We start from the raw sequence: 7,576 nt of genomic DNA, 5'->3' as shown, positions 1-7,576 counted from the left end.
CTGGCCTTGCTCCTGCGGGGTCCTGGCCCTTCTCACTGAGGTCCTGTCCCCACTCCTTGAGTCCTGACTCCAGTCTCCAGGGCCCTGGATTCAGTCCCAGGGGTCCTGGCCCCACTACAGGGGGTCCTGGCCCTGCTTTTGGGGTCCTGGCCCCACTACAGGGGGTACTGGCCCTGTTCGCAGGGGTCCTGGCCCCACTCCTGGAGTCCTGGCCCTGTTCCTGTGGTACCTGGTCCCACTCTTGTGGGCCCTGGCTCCACTCTTGGGGCTCCTTGCCCCACTTTTGTGGTCACTGGCTGTGCTTTTGTGGGTCCTGGCTCCACTTTTGGGGGCCCTGGCCCTGGTCTCGGCACGTTCTGGCCCCACCACTGGGATCCCTGGCCCTGCTCCTGGGAGTCCTGAACCTGCTCCTGGGGGTCCTGGCACCATTTCTGGGGGCCCTTGACCCCCTCGGGTGCAGAATGCTGCACAGTGTCTATATCCAAACCCATCGGCGCTTAAAAATCCATTAAAATTAAAATCCTGACATCCACCAGAACATTTCTGATTGTCACCGGCCTCACATGCAGCTGCACTCCCATGAAAGCAGGGATGCACTGCCAGGGGAAAGGCATTTCTGGTGGATCACAATTATTTCTGCCAGATCCAGCCCCGTGCCCCAAGCTACCATGTGCCCAGGGATGTGGACAAGCTGGATGCTGTAGTCATTCCCCTCAAAATCTGGCTTTCTGGGATAAAACAGGCCCAGGCTCTGCATGCCCAATGCCTCAGTGTATGGAAGAGGCCCTTGCTGGAAGTGTGTACCCATTCCAAGCAGAATTCCTCACCCTCTGGATGCAAACCAGCCTGTAGCAGCCGTGCAACCAGTGCTTTTCACTCCCCATGTGTCCCAAATCCTGTACAAACGGACTGTTACCTGGGAATGTTTTTCTCCAGCTGCTCTCTCCTGCTGCCTAATGACGCTAATTGTCTTCTGGGTCGCATGTCTAATGCTCTAATTTGTTTTAGAGCCGAAAGAAGAGTGGTGTAGCGGTGTAGTGGTGCTGGGAGCCAAGGGAGGGAAAGAAGGGAATAAGCAGTGACACTCCACAGATGGAGACGGAGCAGCTGCAGGGAGATGTGAGCACTTCCATATCAAAGGAACCGCTGCCCCTCCATGGCAGGGAGCGCGGTCACGGGTGTGCTCCGAGCATGTCGAGGCACTGAATGGACCAGGTGCACTCGATAAAAGACCAGGCACTACAACCAACTCCTTCACCCACTTCTGAGGCGAGACACCGTAACCCAAAGAGCGAGTGGGTGGGAGGCTCCCTTGATCCGTGCGTTTCTGTGTGACTGAGCAGGGAGAGGCCTGCGCTTTGTTTTGTGTAGACAACAAGATAAATAATAATTCAAAGGGGCGATTTTGGATCAAACTCAAAGTGCCACTTGGCTCTGCTGTTCTTTAAGATCCTATCTGGGCTCAAGGGCTCTGCTCTGCTGGGGCCAGGCAGTGGGAAGTGCTGCAGGGGATCCCAGCCGGGACAGAGGCTTCCAGTTTCCTTTGAGGAGACCCAGCGCCGCTGGGATGAATGAAGCCAGAGAGCGTGTCCTTCATCTGGCACTGATGTACAGTGCCCCAGGCATGTCCGGCTTTTAGAGCAATGCACAAAACAAGGGGCCAAGGATGGCAGAGCTCAGGTGAGCAGGGAGCTGCCAGAACACTGATGGGCTGGACGGGCACATTAGAAGCCGTAGGACAGCATTGCTGCTCCAGTTCCTGCTGCTTCTCCATCTTATAGAAAGTGGAAAGGAGTTCTTCCTGCTCTGTGCTGCTGCATTTTTTCTCCTTTAAAAGACGGATTTGATATTAATCCCATTAGGAATTTTTTTCTTGTGAGGAAAACAGGATATTGTTTCAGGATATTGGGCAACAAAGCTGTCCTTGAAAAGCAACGCTAAGCAGCCTTGCAGTCCTGCTTCTGACTGCATTTGTTGTGGACACTAATCAAGTTCAACGTCCGGGACAGCCAAACCATTTCACTCCCGAGTGAGAGAGAGGCCTTGGCAGAGCAATCCGAGTTCAGGTTTTCTGTGTTCCCTTGTAAATACTAAGGACCTCTAGTAATCTCAAAACATAATCACTAGCTCTGATTTCTCTTGTAATTAATGCCTCTAGCAGGTGTAAAGTCTAGCCCTCATCTGTCATGAACACACATGTCCTGCTTGATAAGAGAGATAACAACATAAATCCTAATCCAGGAATTATTGGTAATCTCTTGGGAAAGTCTGTTCTATTGAGATATCCATCCCAGCTTCCTGACTAAGCTTTGGGAAAAGGTTTTCTGAACTTTTGGATTCACATTTCACTTCAACTGAGCTTCCAAGCTCTGAGTTTACCCGTCATAGCAACCCTGTGACAATGGATGGGGAAGAGAAAGCGTCGGAGTGCCATCCCCAGGGAACACACAGGTTCTCTTCTGTGGGATGATGCCAGCACGACATTGTTCAGGGGTGTGTTCATGTAATAGCCTCTGTCATTGTTTAGAAAATAATCTGCCTTAGGAAGAAAGTGCCTGCCAAGATGCTCAAAATGGCCACTAATGCCATAGAAAACCTTTGCGGTTGCGGTCATTTTATGCTCAATTAGGGCAACACTTCCTCTCACCTGCCTGGGCTCCTGTTACTGCTCTGTCCCTGCCTGTGTCAGGCTCACACACATGTTCCCCAGGGACACAGACCATCCCTTAGCAAGGCTGTGTCTCTCCAAAGTGGTCCCAAGTCCCTCAGATCCTGATACTTGTGGCCTGCATCCACCAGCATGAAAAGCCCAATACATGTTACCCAGTGGCAGTGGAAATAATTCCTTGTCAAAATTGGCTGTAGCAGCACAGTGTGACCAGTGAGTGGTGAGACAGACAGTGATTTAGGTCAGGAGAGGATGTGAGGCCAGCAGAAAGGGGACAATCTTCCATAGCCTCTCCCAGGAGCTCTGACTGAAGGGAACTGCCGCCTCCCCATGAGCTCTCAGGGAAGGGGTGTGAGGAGGATGGTGTGGGGTGGTGGCAGTCAGAGGCACATGGCAGCAGGTCATCTGTTCCAGATGGGAAGAGGGTAACTGTGCCCTCAGGAGAGCTTTGCTTGCTGCATCTGCTTTGGCCTGGCTTTGCTGCATCCTGCCTAGGAAAGGGAAGGCCGTGCTGTGCCGTGTGCTGGCTCCAGCCATGTCTCAGCAGCTGCCACACCTGCTCTTCTCTACCAGGAGAAGCATCCTGTGCTTGGAGAGCTTGTCTAAAGGGACACATGGAGACCACCTGGCAAATGTTAAGTGATGTCACACATCGCTGTGATCCTCCCTTGTCCTTTGCACTGCGCCTCTTCGTCATCCTGTGGGGTGAGATCTCTCTGGCTCTGTTTGTGGGCCCCTCATGCTGCAGCCTGCACTAGCAGGTCACCTTTTGCCAAGGAGCTTATCTGGCACGAGAAATAGTATCTCTGTTCCTCCTCCCTCTCCATCCCTGGAGCCAGAGGAAAGTGATGCTGTTTGATGTCCTTTCCAATGCTAATTCAACGCTCTGTGAGGACTCATGAGGGTCTCCACTCGCTCTTCGAGGAGTGTGGGGGCTGCTGTCCTTCACTGCACGTTGCCATCCCATATGTTCCCGACGCGATGACTCGTTCTTTCCATGCTCTCCTTCCTCATTTCCCTAGTGCTGGCCGCCTGACAAGCACGTCTTGGCAGTGCCAGTCCTCCACTCAATCAGGCAACTCATCCTTTAGAGTCTATAGCCAGTGCTGCCAGTGCCTCCACGCAGGCAGGGGAAGGGACTGGTGTCTCCTCTGGCACAAGGGGCTGAGTTCTGTGCTTGGGGGGGCTAATCTCACCCTAGGGAGCAACAGCCCACTGTGCTGAAGGGGACACAGAGGTGATGCTTGCTGGATGGACACGCAAATGCATCCCAGCCACACTGCTGTCCTCTTGGAGCTGGGGTCACTCAAACCAGTCTGACCAGAGCGAGATCCTGTTCTGCTACATACACCAGATGCTGGGATCATCTTTCTCCAAAAGCTTTCTGGCAGAGCTGGGGACCCCTGAGGCAAGAGGCAGGGGGATCGGGTCAGGCCATATCAAGGGGTGTACCTCCCATGGTGTCCAGCCCTCCCATGGGATCACTGCTGTCCCAGAACATGCTGTTTTAATGACTGTTCCTGTTCTTGGGGCGGGGAGGAAAAGGTGGGGGCTCTGCAAATAATTTAACCATATCCTGCACCAAATAACTTCATATGTCGATAACACTACCTCACCTGCATTTCACTCTCCCTTGTATCCCTGCCCAGAGAGCCTGTTTCCTCCTGGCTTCAGCCTGCCTTGTGTGATCCCTGGCTGTCAGAGGCTGGTGGCATTCCTGGACATGTCTCTTGATCTCCAAACAGGCTGCAGCACCTCTCCCTCTTCACACAACGCATCTTTAGGATCAGATTCCACTGCTGATGTGTTTGGTGACTGGGCTGCTTCTTAGAGAGTGGCACCTTCAGTGAGCTCAGGGTAGCATTACCATGGGGATGAGCTGGAGATCCGGGCTGTGCTCCAGCTCTGGTCCTGCTTTGAAGCATCTATAGCAGCTGTTTCCTTGGGATGTTGCACAAAACCCAGCTTTTCTCTGTAGCACTTGACATTTTTGGTCCTGCGTCATCTCAGAGGAGCTTGGGGTGCTCTCGGGGGTCTGAAGAGGAAGGGCAAGGACTGCAGGCAGGCTGAGAGTCAAGAGGATTGCCCAGCTGGCCCTGACACCTGTGGAGGTGCCTCTCTGTCCCCATCTGCACTGCTCCCACCACACAGTCACACCGGGTTACCCACAGCACTGGGGCAGCCATTCCTGCTGCCTCCAGTGACCGGCAGCCTCAGCCCTCCCAGCTGGGGGGAATCACTGGGGAGACCCACTTGGTGCTTTGGGACTTGAATGTGTGGAGTCCAGGGATACCCAGACCAGGGCTGCATCAGTTATGGAGAAGGAGGAGGCTGAAACAGAGGGCGAGCACTGGCCAGGGCGAGTGCCAGGACCTGGGCATGAGTCACCTTATTCCCAAACCTTCTACAGCCTCAGTTACCATCAGGCCACTCCTGCTGATAAACAGGGCTGAGCACTCCCACCCCACAGCACACAATGGATGTCTTGCCAGGGTGCTCCCCTCCCAAGCCACAGCATGGCCAAGAATGGCCACTAAGATGTGGCCAGGGATGGCCACCAAGACGTCACAGCCGTGCGAGTCGCGGGGGAGGCAGCGAGTGCCGAGCCAAGTGCCTGCTGTGAACAGACAAAACACAGCCCCCAGTATTTGTCCTGAAACCTGCCCAGAATGGCTTTGGCCTCGATGAGTCTGGAGGATTATTTTCCTTAGGTATTTTTAAACTGGAGCCTGGCAAGTACCAGAGGGCTGGGATTTCCTGGCTTGAGCCCACGGCTGTGGACGGCGTGGAGCCTGCTCCTGCCACTCCACCTGGGAGCCCTGTTTGCCAGTGCAGCTGCACTGGGATGGCCAAGTTGGCAAGCACTTGGGAAAGAAGCCACTGGTGGAGTAGGCCATGAGGGTCAGCCCAGGGCCATGTGTGCAGCTCCCCGGGGATGAGCACCCATCCATCCTTGAGGGAGGCACCGAGACCCCTCCCTCTGCCAGGCTGGCACCAGTGCAGATCCCTGTGCTGTGGAGCCTGGGCTGCTCCATGTCTGGGAGACTGTCAGGGAGGAAAGGCAGAAGCTGCAGGGAGGAAGGCAGGGACATGCTCCCGTTCTCCTGCACCACTAAAGGGGATGCAGAGCCCTCATGTGAGCTCCTGGTGGTTCAGACTGAGTGTCTGAGCAGGAGCACCTCTGGAGCCACATTTGTGTGTGTGGAGTGAACATGACCCTGCTCATGGGGCTGCGGGGAGGTGGAGGGGACAACAGTCTGTGTATTGTTCCCTGGCATCCGTGCCCAGGTGCCCCTGCCACTCCTGCCCAAAGGGATGGCAGCAGTGTGGGACCATCCAGCCCCACTCTCCTTCTCTGGGCCAGCTCAATACCTGAATATTCCCCCAAAATAACCCCCCAGACCCCATCAGTGATGAGAAGGGAGAGAAAGGCAGGACCTGTGGCATGTTGTGCCAGCAACACCCCAGACGGAGCAGCTGCCTGTCCCTTCCCTGCAGACACCACTTTCCTGGCCACATTCCCAGCACTGCCACAGGGCACTGGGCACTGCTCTGCTGTGAGATCACGGGGCACAGGGGAGAGCAGAGCCTGGCTCGGAGGAGCAGGGGAGGTGTTTAAATATCCAGCCCATCAGGCTGCAAGGAGGTGATATGGATAACAGGAAAGCAAATGCTGGCAGTTTCCTCGTGGCTGAATGTGGCTGCTGTTTCCATCTTCCCCTCGCTGGTAGGGCCTGGCAGCAGGATGGACACGATGTGCTCTCATCCTGCGCTGTGAGCACACAACCCATTGTGTCCACGTGTAAATACACATTTGTGCTGCTTGTTCCAAAACCCCACTTGCTTCGTTCCCAAAGAGCCAGGACTGACAATGTCAGGAAAGCCTCTGACCCCCTGGCTTTGTTCGACTGTGCTTGTTTGGAGGAAAGATCCCCGGAGAGGAGCTCGCAGCCGCTCCGTGCCCTGACACAGGCTTGCTGCTGACAGGGAGCAGCCCCTAGCCGTGGGCAGGCAGGACACCCTGCAGGCTCTGCTCCCTCCTGCCCAGCCCTGGGAAGGAGGGAGCAGGGAGCAGTGCCCGTGGTTGGCAGTGGGGCCCCAGGCACTGGCCGGAGCCCGTCCCAAAGGCTCGCTTGGAGCGGCTTCTTCTGAAGTGAGTCAGGTGCTTTCCCTGCACAAACACGGGCCTAAGTCTGGCACCACCAAAGTACACTGACAGCTGGAGGCAGCCCTGGCCCCAGGACAGGCTTTGGGGACTTTGCCTTTTGCTGCCTTTTGCCTTTTGAGAGTGGGGCAGGTGGGGATTTCATGCCATGCCAGCAGCAAGGCTCGGGGTGGGAGGCAGGTGGTTTGTCCCTGGGAAACTGGTGCTGCTGCTTCTTCAGGGGTCTGTTCACTGCCACATTCACCACTCATCAGCTCCCACCCCATCCCACTAGGATGCTCTGCCCATTCTGCCTTCTCTGCCCACTGTGCACATCATCACAGCACCACAGAAATATTTGGGTTGGAAGTGACTTTACAGATCATTTCACTTCCAACCCCCCACCATGGGCCACTCACTAGATCAGGTCCCACTCCTCTCTCTGAAATAGTGCTGTCCATAGTGGTGAGCAGCAAGAAGGTTGTTTTGGGAGACAAAACACATTTACAGACCTCAAATCCTGCCTTGCAAGTCCACATTAACACAGATAAAAGGTTTGGGTAAACACTGTGAAGTGTCCATCCAAACTAGCTCCCGATGGCAAATTCAGTCCTGCCTCGTTCACATGCTGTTTGTGTTGGTCTTACACACACTCCAGAGGCTGAGCTCTACAGGTAGGAGGAATTGCATAAAGCAATTTAATGAGCCTTATGTGCAAGCCAGAACTGCTTCCTCACCTGGGCAGGTGCCCTGTGAACTGACTT

This window comes from Manacus vitellinus, unplaced genomic scaffold, assembly GCF_001715985.3.
Source record: "Manacus vitellinus isolate BGI_N305 unplaced genomic scaffold, ASM171598v3 scaffold_47_pilon, whole genome shotgun sequence".
NCBI lineage: Eukaryota > Metazoa > Chordata > Aves > Passeriformes > Pipridae > Manacus > Manacus vitellinus.
Note: the sequence above shows the minus strand (reverse complement) of the source record.